At 39.5% G+C, this 17,350-nt stretch overlaps 1 protein-coding gene across 2 annotated transcripts in view; it reads right to left on the minus strand.

Annotated features, from left to right (window-relative positions):
* PLCE1 (phospholipase C epsilon 1) overlaps positions 1-15,892 on the minus strand; it is a 136,680-nt gene extending 120,788 nt beyond the window's left edge. Inside the window, exon 1 of one of the 2 annotated variants that reach the window (XM_079312910.1) lies at positions 15,734-15,892. The gene's annotated coding sequence lies outside the window, so the exon portion shown is untranslated. The remainder of the gene's footprint in view (positions 1-15,733) is intronic. The other variant, XM_079312911.1, reaches the window with a different exon arrangement.
* Between the last annotated feature and the right edge of the window lie 1,458 nt (positions 15,893-17,350).

A 17,350-nucleotide genomic window follows, 5' to 3' on the forward strand; every position in this document is an offset into this window, starting at 1 on the left:
AAATGATCAACCATTTTTCAAAATTCAGATGTTACCCTCTGCTTCACATAATCTGCAGTGAACAGCGAGAAACACATTCACAGCACTGCCCAGACATTGAGAGTGTGTTTGAGTACAAACACTCAGTCATTCAGATCCTTTGGAACACCTAGAGCTTTAGACTTGAAAATAATTCAGCCATCATCCCATTTCAAGGCTTTGTCCACCTTTGAAAACTTTATAGTTCCCGTGAACTCAATGCCATCATTCATATCTTCATTTCACCTTTTAAAAAATTTTCAAGTTCTACACACACACACCCATCTTCATTTGTGTGATTTCACTTTAGTCAAATTATGCCATTTCTCCTCAGCTGATGAAGCACAATAAGTCCCTTCATTAAGGCCACTCAGCATTAAATATGTTGAAAAAAAACAGGAGACTTTTCTACTGATCAAGGCTTTAAGTCCATCAAATAGAAGTGAAAAAGAATTTAAAGTGTTTTGCACACCTTGATTTCAAATAATTTTAAAAATATTGCAAATTGTGTTCCTGCTGAAATATTAATGAAAGTAATTGTTGTCATCAAAATACAATTAATAAATTGGGGAAAATTATAGTATGTACTTATTTGCCAATCATTTCTGTGGTCTTAAAACATTAACACAGAATGGAAGGCTTACAGACAAACACTACTGTATTGAGAAACTGGTTATCACATTTAAAATCCACCACTTAGAAATATGAACTGTTTATGACTCTAAAGAGTCAGCAGTAACTTGGGACTACATACTAATGTAGTAGTAATTTGCAAATATGGTATACTACATCCATCCTAGTTTTTATCAAACTCTCTCTTCAGAGTCATTAGTAGATGCAAACTAAGTATATGAGCAGGAAAAAATACAGAAAGCCAGATGAAAGCCAGGTGAATTCTTAAATTCAAAGGGAAAGTAAGTAGAAAATATTGCTGGCCTCCACTTGTAAAAAACATCCAATCAGGGATACAGAATTGGGTGTTTCATGCTCTGATCCCATTCTCTTCCTACCACACATATGAAAAATGCTTGTGGAGATGCTGCCTTAACCAGAGGATACCATTTGTCTGAGTCTGTTGCTCCGAGCCTTCAGAGGTCAGGGAGCCATTGGCCAAGCCCTACAGCAGGGTGACCCTTTTGGAGTAGTGGACAAGGCTCAGGTAGCACAGCATGCCAGCCACACTCCACACCCTGCCTGCAGTACCACCTATGCCTCCCAGCAAAGTTTCACCCCCTATACTGGGATCCACACTTCAGCAGTGATAGAAACCAGCCCACCACAATCAGTTTCTACAGCAGCAGCTTTATTTGCCTGGACACTGGTAACACAGTGAGTGCAGCCTTGAGGTACAGAACCATTTACCAAGTACCCAAACACCATAATCTCTCATTGACCATTTTCCTATTGTGATGCCAGAGAGCTTCATATCACAAAGCAAAACCCCATGTCCAGCAGGAACCTCTAGCCCTGGCAATCCTCTTTCTTATCTAGTTCTGCCTAACAGCAAAGTGCCACTGATAGTACTCTTCCCATGTCAGCTCACCAGCATTTCTACCCAAGGCCTCTCTACGCCTTCAAAGGACCCAATGTGTCACATTGACATATATTTCAATAAACAGCAACTGCATCTCGTCATAAGAAACTGTCACTCTGCTGAAGTTTTAAAATTACTCCAATACAGGCATGACAATAAGCAACAAGAACACTTCAGTTTCCTTGTCTTGTTTGTTCTTCCTCACAGCATTTTTCCCGTGTGAAATCCAAGTCTTCTCTCATTTCCCTCTCTCTCTGTCCTGTATTAGCTGTAATTCAAGCCATACTGCTGAGAACAGAACAAACCTGTAATAAAAATATTTCTGAGCACTAAAATGTCTGAGGGTATGTTAAAGGCACATATATCACTACAGTTTATCTTCTGTAAACCCAAGCTAACACTTTTACTCACAGTATGCTAAGCCACAGTAGTCCTATTTAAAACATTACTTGAGGAATAACTTTCATGTTATTGTTCAGCTGTCATAACTGCAACAAGATTAAGTTTGAAACCCTGGTATATGTTTCAAATAAAAATTAAATGCTAATCTGTAGGAAGACAGAAGTTCCATCATATCTCAATTTATGCATTTACACTTTCTTTAAAGAAAAGCAAAGAAAAATATTTCAAATACTGAAAGTTGACATTAAATTACTGCACTACTATTCCCTTTTCTCGAAATACATTTTTTTGTATACCACTCCTGATCTATTCATGCCTTTAAGGAATCCTAATATTTAACTTCTTATTCTTTCTCTTTTGAACATCTGCTATATCCTTTGCATATGATTATGCCTGAAAGAGAATATAAGAGTAAAAAATAGGGTAAGAGCAAACAAAACAAGGCAAGAGAAATCAACCTGTTTGCTTAGATTGTAATTAATTCTGTTTTAAAAATGTGGAATTTTCAGAAGACTATTGATTCAGCAGCCCTGAAAATACATGAAACAATTTCTATACTACTATTACTGTTCGAGCATTTCTAGATATTAAGCACTGTAACACTGAAAACAGCACTACTCAAATATAGCAAATAATATTTGCTCAGCAGATCAAGATTACATTAATTTTCTTTTTCCTGATGGTTTTATCAGTCAATTGTCTGGGAGAAAGCCCACCCTGCCATTTAATTAAACCCATGAAGCAATCTCTAAGATGTTGGCTCTTGACAAAATTAAATGTGCAAGCAGCAAGTCACCCCACAACTGCAAGTTATTTTTTTGGGATGTTGCAAGATGTTCATTATGTTGAGATAAAATTGATTATGTTGGGAAAGACCCCTTCATTGATCATTTCAAATTAAATGTTTTAATACTTTAAAGTCCCTGTAGGCCTCATTGTAATTCAAATTATAAATACTCTTTATCAATCCCACTCAAAAAATAAATAGGACAGAAACATATCCTCGACCAAAATTACAAAATTTCTTTCATAATATACTGTCATATCTTTCAAGATAAATTGAGTCACAGAAAATACATAATAAATTCCATGCTCTTTAAGCTTCAGTTGCATTCCTTTAAATACTTAACCTGTTTGAAGGAGAAACATGCTTGAAGATTAACATAGCATGTCTTCAGTAATGATTGTGACGTATTTAGGTGATCTTTCATTTGAGAACTTTTAATATCATTGTAATGAACACCTACATCCTTGCTGAGGAGATATTTATTTGTTTTCCTGGTTATCTTTCAGACACTCTAAGAAAGTAGCCTGTTGATTATTTCTGACTACTTATAATCTGTGGCTTATAAATGTGCATTGTTTTAGTAAAAAATGCAACCTTCACCAAGTATTCAAACATTTAAGTTCAGTCATCATAAAAACAGGTCACTCATGGGTAGTATAGTCAAGCTCCTTCCTTCTGAAATTACAAGAATATAGAATTCTAAACATGAAAATCTGCTTCTTTGATGAGATGGGACTTTATGCCAGATTTAGCCTACTTCAGTCTGCATAATATAGTTAATTAGGATAAGAATATGTGGCAAAAGCTAACTCTATATTATCTAACACAAACAATCACTCATTCAAAGCTTCTTACGTTTCTTAAAAGTTCTTGTACTTTCAGCTGAATAGATGGTACTTTAACCTAAGTTTAAATTGATGTTGGTAAAATCAATGGACAAGTATCTCAGAGAATATTCAATGTTCATGTAGAGTAGCTAAAGATATAATCTGAAACAAGAGAATGCATGATAATCAAGCATTATATACCTTAGTTACTCCTAGAAGCAATGATTTTGAAATAAAGCAACTAAAGCTTTTCTTAGAGCTGAGGTTTTAGTACTACTAAGGACTTTCCCCTATATGGACCCTCAACTATTGTGCAAATTCTTCACAGACAAAATGATTTACAGAACTTTTCTGTACCTGAGTAACATCTGCATGAAATTTATTGAGTCTAGTGTTTTTGAGATCTGCACTTTGTAATAAACTCAATTGCTACAGGCCAAGTTAAAAGTTGGAAGAAAATATGTAGAGACACACAGTGTGCCTTTGCAAAGTCATTTCCATAAGAAACTAGGCTAAAAACTGCAGTCATAATTTGGAAAATGACACTTCCTTCTCCAGAACACCTTTTTTTCTATTTTGACTTTACTGGCCATATGTGCCAGAGACTCTGCTAGTATCCAAACAAAACTGTTTCATTAAAATCTGAAAATGCTGCTAGGAAATCATCTTGGTTCTTTTACCCTAGGATTCATTTTCATATTCATATGCCTCTGTAATTACTTATTACGTAAAAATGGGTGTTACATATATACTTTCTCAGTCAAGCAGAAAGATCTTTTTGCACCCATTTGATTGTGCATCCCTGCTGCTAACATATTAACACAACTCTACCCCTCGTATTTAGGTCAAAAAGGTCCTAGAAGAGAGGAGGCATCACATATGCCTGATCCATGTTCTAAACTTGAGCAGAGAAGGGACAGCACCACAGAAGAAGCAGCTGATGCCACAATTAAACAAGCCAAAGAACACAACCACAAAAGGACTGTAAAAGATAACGAGCCAGCAAATGCATGTTGAAATGCTCAAGGTTATTTCTGCTGTAACAGTTTAAGATCAAACCACTGTGTTTTCTGTAACGTACTTGGGCATGATAACAATGAATGAATGCTGCAACCAGCACAGCATTCCATGATGTTAACCCAGGATGGGATCAATTTATCAGAGGCACTGTCAGGGCTGTGAGAACACCAAGTCCTTCAATGCCATAACCAGCCCCACCTGCAACCTCCACAGCAGGCCCAGAAGTCATTTCAACAGGACTGTACCCAGTTCTGGCTGAGTGATGTTGCTGATATCTCTGGGCTCAGGCCCTGCTCTCTGTTGCTCCTGACCATTTGATCAGACTGGTCAGATCAGAATCAGGACCCAGGTCACCCACTGGTTCCTTTCTTGACCCAGGGGGATTGCAGCAAAGTCTCAGCCTGTCCTCCCAGTGACCCCTCCTGCAACTCCCCAGCACAAGAGGTCATTGGTCCCACCATCAGGCACAACTACAAATGATAAGAAGTTGAAGGAAATTAATTATCAAGCAACACTTGAACAGCACTATGAATATGGACTTTTCGATGTTGCCAAGAGGGATGAGGTTACTCTGAAATGCTGAATCAAACACTATCAGGCCAGTACTGAAGCAGCAAACTGAAAGATAAGGAGCAGTCCAAGGCCTTGTAATCAGACTTCTCTTGGGCAAGATGACAACAGTGACTTCATCCTGCTGAGGGGAAAACCCTGCAGAGCAGTGCAGGAGGAGGCTCACCTGCAGGACAGAGCGTTCAAACCAGCGATGACCCCAGCAGGCGGCTGCGTGCGTTATGAAGTAATAACTGGCACGAGAAAAGATCCCTGAAGGGAGGCAAAGCAGCAAGGAAAACTAATGGTCTGTGCAGTCTACACAGCTCTGAACAAAACAATGGCAACAGTGCTCTGCTTGCAACAAAAACCTAGGTAATGTTTCAAAAAGGTGCAAAACCAAAACTCTGCTCCAAGACAGCTTGCAAGGTGATGCCTATCAGTGACTTGGCACAACTGGTCAAGTTCATTGATGATAAGAAGAGAAAGTGTTTATAAATGGTAGCTCAGTGAGGGTGCCACCCGTACCAGCACTCACTAGGTGCAACAGGCAGACTGCAGCTCTCCCTTTTCCCTATGAATATTTTGTGTACTGTATGGAGATCTTTGTTTAAATAGTAACAGTTTCTAATGTGGATTGTATTGCTTCCATCTCTGGTACTTTCTGCTTGATACAAAGTCAACAAGGAAAAGTCAATTTCTCACAAGGTTGTGTGAGAAATGTGGTGATGAGGTATAAAGATATAGTATCTGTACATCTATAATAAAGTTCATGGATAACAGTAGATGACCTCTGAAGAAAGAGCATATAAAACTAGCATACATAAATGAATGCAGACTAACCTGTCTTGTCAGATTTCAAATTAAATATTGTTCATTCATCTTCTTAGGTATGATACTGCCGCACCTCAAAACAGTTAGGTGCTCCTGTAGATCTTTTTCATTCCCATCTTTTCCTTCAGGTTCTAGACCTTTTCTTTCTTTATTCTTTAATTTTTTATCAGTAGTCCTCTTATTTTATTACGAGCTTATCTTGCAATCTTGTAAGGACTCCTTACAGACCTGCTCCTGTTAATTTAGTGAGGACTGTGTCACACTTAGACACACTGTATTCAAGTGTGTCAATATTCTTTTTGATTTCCAAAACCATCTGCTTTCTCTTTTTACCTACCTTTAAGAAGTAGAATGAAATTTAGTTTAGGAAAGGCAAGCTCTACCTTCATACCTAAAATCTACCTCAGACCTTGCAAAGTATTTGATAAACTTTGAACAGTTCATGAGAGTAATCTGAGAACAAGTTATATCAGAAACACACAGCACACTCCTCACATTGAAGTATTCAAGGATTCTGTATATTTTTCTGGTGTTCATTAGTGTTGGTTGCTTTTATTTAAGTGTTCTAATGCTTTTATAAAAGTAGAAACAGCTATGGAAGTAATAAGGCTAGAAGTACTACAGAATTTCAACATACTTTTGAAAATACAATGTATGCATTTCAGCACTTCTGATCTTGCATGTGACCTCTCTGAAAAATAAAAATTACACCCACTACAGCTATGTTGTAACTATAAAGAAAAAACCAGCAGTTGGGGTGTACACTATTTATATAACTGGATAATAGCTGTACATAATCCAGGTGTGAATAATTATTGCCTATAATAACCATAAAAAACAAAGCACCTGTTTAGTTTTCATGATTCACTCACCACAAAAAAATTGCACGCCAACATTTACATAATCTTAAATACAGTTATGGTAAAAAGTATGTGCAAGAGATATAATTATGTATTAATTCTAAACCCCATATTCTGACTTTTAATACTTTGATTTTAAATATTTGACAAAAATTAATTAAATATTTTTGAACCATACCAGAACACATTCAAAATAAGTCTAAATTTTGTGGATAATCTCTTTCATAACTTAATATTCTTATTTTATATAGTCATACATCATTCAAGGGATTGTCAGATTATCTGAATACTGAAAGTTCTAAAACCCTGAATTGGAGGAAACCAAGTACTAGTAGTGCCTAGAAACAAACATGCAATAAATAGTACAATATCTATGCTTTTTTAATTATACATTCAGATGTACATCAAATATTGAAAAAGTAGAGCAATCAGGTCCTTGGATTTAGCAACATGAGAGACAAGCCACATGCACAAAAATTGTAATTCTGTAGATATGGAATTAATTGCTGATATTTAGGACTGCAACTAGAGGGGGGAAAAAAAGAACCCCCAATAATCAAGAGGAAGAAGCCCAGGTTAATCTATATAAGTTCATTGAAGATGAGAGGTCTTTTCTTGGGGGCTTTGGGTCACATCTAGCAAGCAAGAGACAGACAAGTCATACAAGAATATGTCTAGGACTCAATACTTCCAAAAATCTGCATGCAGAAAGATCAGAGCTTCTCTTTTTCTCTGACAGAGGAGGGGCCCCAGCTTTCATGCATTTCTGGCAAATAGAGGGAACATGGCCAACTTCCTTTGCATTTGCTGGCCAAAAGCTGAGACAGACTCTGTCTCAACTCAAACTTTAAAATCTTTATTGGGATGCATATGCTTGCTCACAGAATAGAGCTTTTTTGTAAGCAAAACGGGTAAGGCGGGAAAATCAGGGCTAAAAGGGTTGGGTTTTTTTAATTATCTACTGATTTCTTTGACTCAAATGCACAGAAAACATACGGGAGAGTTTTGCTAAATGCAAATACAAGCAAGAACAAGCAAGTAAAGGTTGGTTTTTTCTTTTGTCCAGGGCTTTCTGTTCTTCTCAACAGCAAAGCTTCAATGCTGTCATACCAAACAATTTTCTTTGCTTTAAATCTGTGCACACACCTTCCTCAAATATTTTTACAGCTCTCCCACTAACTCACAAGTCAAGCTTTCTATAAAGTACCATGCTGAAATGAAGTTCAGGGGTGCACTGAAGCTGTTATGCAGGAGAATACTATGCTGTACTGTTGCAACTGTGGTTAAAATCAGAAATTTTAACCTCAAAATCAGCTTTCTGTATCTAGCCAACAAGACAACTGACTGTTAAGGATAAACATTTTCACTATCAAATTGCATAACAGATTAAAGATTATGTGAACAAAATGAGGGGATGACACATGAAGTTAAGCTTTGGGCAAAGTAGAATGGTATTTGCACATTTTAAGAGAATACACAAATTTGCCTCTTCTGGGAAGGTGGCAGTGAAGACTTCCAGAAAACTTATCGGTGCATCTCTACCATTCCAACACCTATCAGGTAACAAAACTCCAAATAAATGTTATGATCTGAATCCTGAAAGAGAATTCAGGCAGGCATAGTAGTCTAACACTATACAGACATTTGAAAGATGTTACTACATATTTTCACACTGACCTGTTTTATAGACTGCTATCTAGGGAACTGTTTATTTCTACACAGCACTACTGAACCTGGCTTGCAAATCAAGAATCACAGTTCACAAAGTATAAAGAATTAATTTCTGGAAAGGATTCCCAGTATTGCAAATTCTTACAGCCATGTACTCAGAGAGGCATTGTTTATCCAGATGCCCTAGTTGTACTATTATATAATTACTAGTTGTACGGGTAATATAATTATTCATAATCTGAACCTTAAAAACAGAATCTTTATTTATAAAAATGAAATGAAAATGGGAACAATAATGGTTTAATAATTCTAAGACAAAAAGGAAGGTTTCAGGGAAGGAAAATGAGGTTTTGGAATTTGATGCTTTAAACGCTGCTGACAACATATTTTTCATAATAAAATCAGTTTGTTGGCATGTCCCCAGAATGAATTGGAATAACTAGAAAAAACAGTGAAATTTTTATTAATGAATTTATTTATTAATATAATAAATTAGCCCATTCTTTTTCTAACACCCCCAAAGTTAATCTAAAATTTTAGTATCTCCTTATCTTGGTAAAGCAGAAGGACCGTTTACAACCCAAAATGTTGCTGACTCTAAGGTGTTCATATCACTTTATACAAATGAATCTACAAAATTTTAAACAAGACTATTTTCCCTGAGCCCTCAAGTCCTTATATCTCCTACTATACAGAAATAAGAAGTTTTAAGACAGAGTTCCAGAATTTGCTGCACAAACATAATGAGAGCAAGCAAAACATTCTACTAAAAAGTGTTCATAATTGAGCGACACGGGGATCCAGCAAAAAACATTTGCCATAGCTCAGAATCTGTTGGAATAAGAAAAAATTCAGCTGACCACTAAGAACAAAAAAAAGGCATTGAATAATTTAAGAGACTCATAAATGCCTTCTTAGTCATGAGCCTAAACTAACATTTTACAAGAATATTCTTTCTTTATAGCAAATCCAAAATGTTTCCATAAGTATATATAAACAAGTTAAATCTGCACAAATAAATTGGTAGTTGACAATATCTGCTTAACACAAACAAGAAAGAGCAGTATTAATATTATACTCTTTCTCCACAGTGAAACTGGCTGCTAAAGCTAGATTTTTAATGAACACAGCATTCCTATACCAGGATTCCACGTATACACTTAACTTTTATTTTCTTCTAGAAAAGTTAGGTGAGAATGGAAACAACTGAACAGTGAATTTGGGGGTTCAGCTACATTTCCAAACAAGCTTCAATTTTAGGCCTTTATCTGCAAATGTTTTCTGCTGAAGTACCAAGAAGGGTAGTTTGGTAAATAAAAACACCTTCTTCTTCAACCTAACACACCTTAATAAAGTAATTAAAGAATTAATAAACAATTCTGTTTCATACTGAATGTTGGTTTAACCATGTATTGGAATCTTGTCCTACAACCTCTGAAATCTTTTAAACTAGAGGGACAAAGGCAGAACAAGTACCACAAGGAAAACAACAGCACCCAGTGCCACATAGACTTGGCCTAAACTACCATAATTTCACGAGGTGATGGAATACTGATAGCTCCTTTCTAAATCCATCCAACCAAAAAAAAAAAAAAAACTTAAAAAAGACCCATATAATTGCACTTAAATACTTAAATGATCCAGGCTAATGATATAAGGAATGCCTCTAAGTACGATTGCCATGGAGGTTTTAGTAAATGACACACATACAAAACCATCTATTTTTATGTTGTTTCTCCCTATTTAATTTCTAAGTCTACTGACTGAACACCATCGCTGAAGTTGAAATTCTTGCTTGTACTTTTCTTAATAAAAGCACAGAATGAGAAGACATGTATATTCAAATAAATAATCACAGCAACATTCTGACTGGCTCTTAAGGCAAAAATATTTCCAACAGGTGCCCAAGTGTTTAATTTTATTGCTTCTATTTTTGTTGTCTATTCCATAAATTGACCATGAAGAAAAACAAAAAAAAAAGGTGAAATCACAACAAAACAAAGGCAATTATGTCATTTGGGGGTAAAAATTAAAACAACAGACTATTCATGCTACACTGAAAATCTTCAAGGGCTCTAAAGAAGCCATATTAAGAAATATTCTTGGTCTAAAAAATGCAGAAGTACCATAACACAAAAGATTTCAAGAAGCATTATCTGCCTGGTCTTCTTTGACACCACTGCCTCTGAATCTGTTACAAAACCGTGGCCTGTGGCACAGCTAAGGAGTGCCAGATCCAAGCAGGGATTCAGCCTGTTTGCCAGTCAGAAATCCAAGGGCTTCCAGCCTTACAGAGATACTCCTCTATGTTTAATGTTTCCTATAAGTGTGCTGAACCAACATGGGTACACACTGAGTGATCAGAAACTTAAATCTCTTAAAAGAAATATCCACAATGAGGTTGTTTTCCCACAGCTTTCAGCAGAACAATGCACATACTCACAGAACACCTGATACACTTGAAAGTCACCAGAAGACTGACTTTGTCTAGAAAAAGTTAGAAAAATACTAACAAATTATTAGAAATCTCTGCCCATCAATGCAACAATCCGATTAAAAATGCATTTTAACATACTTGTCCAAAATGAACAATAACTAACTGGCTGAAAATACATCTTTGAAAAATGTCAGAGCACGAGAATTAACTAAAATTAGAACAGAAGCAGAATGCCATCTTCACAACGCAAACCAGCCTGGATATTACAATACTGAGTTTTCTTTTCCCCTTGAAATTTGGTACAGACTAAAAATCAAAAACCCTCAAGGAATTAAAAAGGAGGCTTTCATATCAAGAAAGTTCCTCAAGAAGAAATCTACAGGTTGTTCTTCGATGTGAACTGTTAGTAGTACACAAAGCAGTAGCTGGTCTGGTATGACCCCTTTTTATCTTGCTACATTCCAAAGGGAAACCAAGTTGGTTTTCCCCAAAACACTGCTGAAAGGTATTTGTACCACTACAGAAAGAAATTAACCTAATCCAAGCAACAGAGTTTTGTACTTGGAGTAAAGGAATGCATTATGAAAATGTTTGAAAGAAGATGCAGTGTAACAAAAACCTCAAATACCAAAGATCACTGCAGCAGCATTCTTGCTGTATGCTGTAGCACAGACAGAGAAAAATACTGTGGGAGGAGAGATCTCACATCAGAGCATTGTCTGAAACAGCAGACAGCAAGGTCCTACTACACAAGGCAAGGTCAATGCAACTGGAGAGTCATCTGTTTAAGAAAACACACTATTATTAGATGCAAGTTATGCAGCACTTGTGCATACTAATAGAATAAAACCATTAGCCCAAAAATAAATATTTTCAAATGGTAGCTTCAACTTCACTCTCAGTGTTTCTACTTTTCGTGTCTCATTTAAAACATTGAAATAAGTAACATAAAGAACACTGAAAATGCCTGAACATTTAATTTTTTAATTACTTATTAAATGTTACAACTGACAAATAGTACACTAAATTTTCTTTCAATAAGGAGTGCTCACTGAAAATATTGTAACAAGTTATTTAATATTTCTTACTGATAACAATGTAGAATAAAAAGTATCCCACAGTGGACAGCCTATTTAAATTGTTTTGATATGCCTGGGACTACTGTGAGTAAAATGTCACAGTACATACACAGGCCCACAGAACACCCTTCATTGTACAGGACTCGAGCCTGCACTGTCTCTATACCCAATACTAAGCCAAATATACACGAGTTCTGGATGTAAAGAATGCAGGAGGCAGCTCTATGGGGCACATCCCATACTCCACAAGGTTTTTGTCCCTGTTGCTCTAAATCATCTTCTGAAAGAGCTGGGATTACCTGTGGCACTGTCACTGATACTTGATAAAGTGGAGCAATGTAGCGGGCTCTGGAAGAAGGGTAATTCTGGTGGGGAGTTGAGCTTGTTCCTCTTAGCTCTCCTTACCAGGTTTCAGTAAGTGCTGCCACATCAAGTTCTTGCTTGGACATGTTGGATTATTTATGAATGATTGGGCAGTTAAGAAGAAAGTATTGTGGATCGCCTAGTTTAAAATCAGTGACATTAATTATGTCTTGAACAGAGATGTCAGCATGACAGAGTACGCGAAACCAGAGATCAGACTTTGATCCCACATTGACATACTTAGAAATTACCTTCTTTGTTTCAAGTAAAACCAAACTTCTGTGCCTTGAAACAGAATAAAAATATTAGAGACCTCCCAGTATTGGAAATTCATAGAAAGTCTGTCAGCACTTTAACCTCAGCTCTTAAACACAAGTCTTGTTTCAGCAGAGATATTTTGCTCAAAAAAATCAAGGAGTGAAATATGATCAATATCTGGCAGTACCATGACTAAGGAAAACCCCACCCAAAGCAGATATATACATATATATAGAGAGAGGGTTGCCAAGAAAAATAAAGCAGTACGCAGAGTAAGCTGGACTGCTCTCACATAGTATGTATTCAGTCATTTAAGCCCTCAAGTACACGAGCAACACCTCTCTTCTAAATGATTAAGAAGGTTCAGGAAGGGACAAAATTAAGGAAAAACACGGATTTCATGCTTGCACGCTAACAGCTTTCTAAAAGAGAGACATGATGAAAAGCATTATTTACAAATGAATCAGACTGCAAATTAAAGGTACAGACAGCTGTTAACCTGCTGTCTGCACAATCAAATGATAGCCACTGCTCAATAAAACCATCAATGGCTGCATTGTGAACAGGCATGAGAGTAAGTCTGTTCACGCTGGAGCTGCATGTTTCTATCCAACATTTCAGTTACTGCTATTTTCAAGAAGTATAAAAAACAAAACAAAACAAAAAGTGAATTATTGCTAATAACACGTATCATTGTCATTTATAAAATTTAAGAGTCACAGCCATGACCCAAAATCCATTTGGCACTAAAATGCTGTAGAAACAGGAAACAAAATGACAAACTGTGTTCTGAACTGCAGTCATCAGCGTCTTATAAGAAAACATTCCTAAAGAAATGCTTTTGTAAATATGCACATAAATTAAGATGATCACTAAAACACTCCTTAGTTTAATGTTTAATAAAAAAATATCTATGCAAACCACAGGTCTCTAATGAAATAATAGATTAATTATTTCTTGCGCCCTTAATAATTGAAGGTTTCCTTTAACTATTTCTCATTTCAAATCCAGGAACTATTACTAAATTATACCTGCTCCTCTCAAAAGAAAAAAAACAAAAAAAAAGAAAAAAAGGAAGAGCTGCTAACTTAAGCAAAATGTTTCCAGTGGTTATAAATCTACAGTCTTTCACGTACAGTCACAACTGTCACTTTTCAATATGCACCTGGCTCCCATATTGGATTCTGTGCAGGTTCTAGTCACTAGTGGATCTTAACATTGATACTTCTCTTAAATAAAACAGCCCTTTGCTACAAGAAGTACTCAGTTCTACAAATACTTACAAATAGTGCTCAAATTGTTTCATTCTATTCTTTTGGATAACCTAAGAACAGAGCATTTCTTTTACTCATATTACAAATCTCCTAATCTCGACTCATCATTTTCATGAATTTGCTCTATCTTGCTCTCCAGTAAAAGAGTTTTGAGAATTTTTTTATTCTGCAGTAGGGCTTTCATGTTTCTTGATCCAAAAGTTTTACTTTGTGGTATTTCTTTCCCTTCTTAATATCTTAGAACTCTGGTTTGAACATCACACTTTTATTGCATAAGATGTACCCCATGAAATTAGCATTAACTGAAAGGACAGGAACTGCACTGCCTCATCTACAGTCATGAAGTCTTAATAATAAATGTCTTGCTTTGTATGAAAACACAAATGAACTCATTACTGTATCTGAGATTACACCTCAATATGGTAAGAATGAATTCTACTTAGATGACTAAGAAAGCGAGACTTTTAGCAATCCTCTGCAAATTTATGCAGACTGGACAAACTCTTTATGTCTCGTGAATTTCTCTTGAGCACTTTCTAATACACAAAACATAGTGTCAGTTTCTGGTTTCACCTTGTATGTTTCACAGCTCACACATTTGTTTGGGTATTTTTGTAACGATCACAAACATTGGTTGTTTGCTGTTGACTTTTTAAGGGGTGTGATACCACAGATCAAAGATGATTATTTGTAGCTGGAGAAACATGACTTCTTAAACTACATAATAGTCATGGCTCTGCAATGATTACTAAGTAACTGCTTCATAATTGGCAGGTTCTCTGATCTTCTGTCAAATATACAAATGTAAAGGACAGAAATATTTAGCAAACTGTCATACAAACATAGAGGATGGAAATATTTGGAAAACTTTATCATACTTTTACCATAATAAATACCAGAAGAAAGCCAATTCTGCTCCTTAAACAAATGCTTCACTATAAAACAACATTTTACTGTTTCTTGAAGTACAGCTGATTCTTTAGGCATTTCTACCACTCTTAATCCAGCCCTTTCGTTTCCTTTATCAGAAGAAGCCCAGTTCACACTCACCTGTATAGGCTCTTCCCTTTATCACCTGTGCTGGTGGCATCCCAAGAGGGTGCAGCAGAACAGATAAGCATCACACCTAGACACCTTGGTCCAGATCCTACAAACACTTCAGCGAAACTACTTCTGTAAGTATTTGCAGACTTTGAGTCTTTCTAACTCAAGAACACTTCAGCAAGTGGGGCCAAGAGAAGTCTGGATCTGGAGGAATGCACTGCCCCTCCAGGCCCGGGAGCCAGGGCCCGCAGCGCCCCAGAGGCCGCAGAGGGGGGAGAGGGGCAGCACCCCTGTCACTTACAGCCACGGGCTCCTTCCAACGCCACATCCCCGATGCACTGCACTAATCTTGGACTGAACTTGGCCAGTAACTTGACTTTAACGTAAAAATTACAACTGATTGTACAGTCGCAGTGGAAGAGACAGAGAGTGAGGGATGAATTTAGAACAATTTCTAGCACGTGGGATAAAGGCAGCCCACCCCATTTTTCTTTTGCATTTGGGATTTTCTTGAGCCCTCCCAGAGGAAGGGGGAGAACCCGCAAGCCGAAGGTCAGGCGGGGAGGGCGCGGGCAGCGGGGGCTGCGAACATGGCCGAAAGCGGAGCCCCCGCCCGCCCCGGGGCACGGCCGCGGCGGGCAGCCCCCGCAACCTCGGGGGCCACGAGAGCCATGGGGGCCGCGACCCGGCCCAGAGAGCCCCAGGGGAGAGCCAGCCACGCTCGGGAGTCAGGGAAAGCGCCCGTGAGAGCGGGCGGGGGTGTGCAGGGGACGCACCTTTCAGCGTACCCCGGCATCTTGTCCTCCTCCTCGGCTGGCGGTGGCTCCAGCGGCGGCGGGGCCGCGGCGGCGGAGCGCTCTGCGGGACGGGGCCGCCCCCGCCTCGCCAGAGCTCCACGGCCGCCGCTGCCCGGGGCGGCGGAGCGAGCGCGGCGCCTTCCCCGGCGGGCCGGGGGCGGGGGCTGCGGGCGCGCACCGCCCCGCCGGGCCCGGGAGGGACGGGGGAGCTGGGGAGGGGCCGCGGGGCAGCGCCGCCGGCTCGCTCAGCCGCGGACAGAGGGCGCGGGGCCGCCCGGGAGGGTTTCCCTGGGCCCGCCCCTCCTCGGTGCTGGAGAGCGGGTTTCTCCCACCGGACGGGTCGCTAGGAACATCCCCTGCACACGAGGCAGACGGGATGCGGCAGCTCCTCCTCGTCGTGCCCCGGGCAGCCCCGCGCTCCCACAGGCTCGGCGCGCTGCGGGCGGCGTGTGGAGCGCTCCACGTCCCGCAAGCGCGGCAGCGGCAGCCGCTGGCCCCGGCCCCGCGCGAGCGCGGCTGCTCCTGGAGGAGCAGGAGGCGCCCGCTGAGGGGACTCCCGGAGCCCGAGAGCCGCCCCGGGTCTGTCCCGCCGCTGGGAGCTGCCGTCTGGAGCCGCCCGCACAAGAGCGCACGGGCGCCGTCGGCCAAGCGCCGCAGCCCCGCGCCCCCGCCCCGCCGAGTAGCGGCGCCGTCCCGCGCGGCTGGACGCGGTCCAGCGCCATCGCCGTGCGCGCCCTGCGAGCGGGGCCGGGGCGGGGGCGGGCCGGGCCGCGGCTGCCTCACCGCATCGGAATGCGGGCCCGGGCCCGCGCCCCCCGCCCGCAGCGCCCGGGGAGCGCGGCCCCGCAGCATCTCCGGGGACAGCGCAGGGCAGGGAACGCGGCGCGGATAAATCGCGCTGCGGGACGCGGTTCGGTGGAGGCAGCACTGCACCTCTGCCTGCGATTTTTTCCATAAGAAGTACAAGAAAGAAAAGTGTCTCGTAAAGTTCCAATTTAAAGGAACTATTCTCAATTTTTAAGCTGGCGAGAGTTGGCTATAGCTAACACGAGTTTGTTTAGGACGTTTTTATGTGAAGGGCACCGATTCTCATAACAAAGGTATGCGGGGATTGTGTCCCACTGTGGAGCTGTGAAACTTACAGTTCATTTATTTCATTCTCTTTGAGAGCAAGGAACTCGTCGTAGTACTTTACATTATACTATTTACGTTGCACTTGAAAATCAGATCTGTCTATCAGATCCATCCCTATGCATTCTACTTTGTTACCTGAGCAAACACTCATCACCTCATTGCAATAATTATCTTGTAAGCATAATATAAGAGTATTGATGTCCTGTAGATAGTAATAACGGTGGAGAAAGTCTGTCAGCAAATGGTGTATTCAACAAGTACATCAAAAAAGCCAGTGAAATTACTCACTGGTAAGTTATGTATTTTCAAACAATTTTTATTTGTTACTTGGATTTTTAAAACAAATTAGGTCAGGTATAGTGTTTTATATATTTATTAACTTATTAATTCCTGACTTTACATTTATTATCTATTCTGAATCTTTCCATGGCTTACAGGTTCTGATTATTAGAACAGAGATGA

This window comes from Erithacus rubecula (genome assembly GCF_903797595.1).
Source record: "Erithacus rubecula genome assembly, chromosome: 9".
Classification (NCBI taxonomy): domain Eukaryota; kingdom Metazoa; phylum Chordata; class Aves; order Passeriformes; family Muscicapidae; genus Erithacus; species Erithacus rubecula.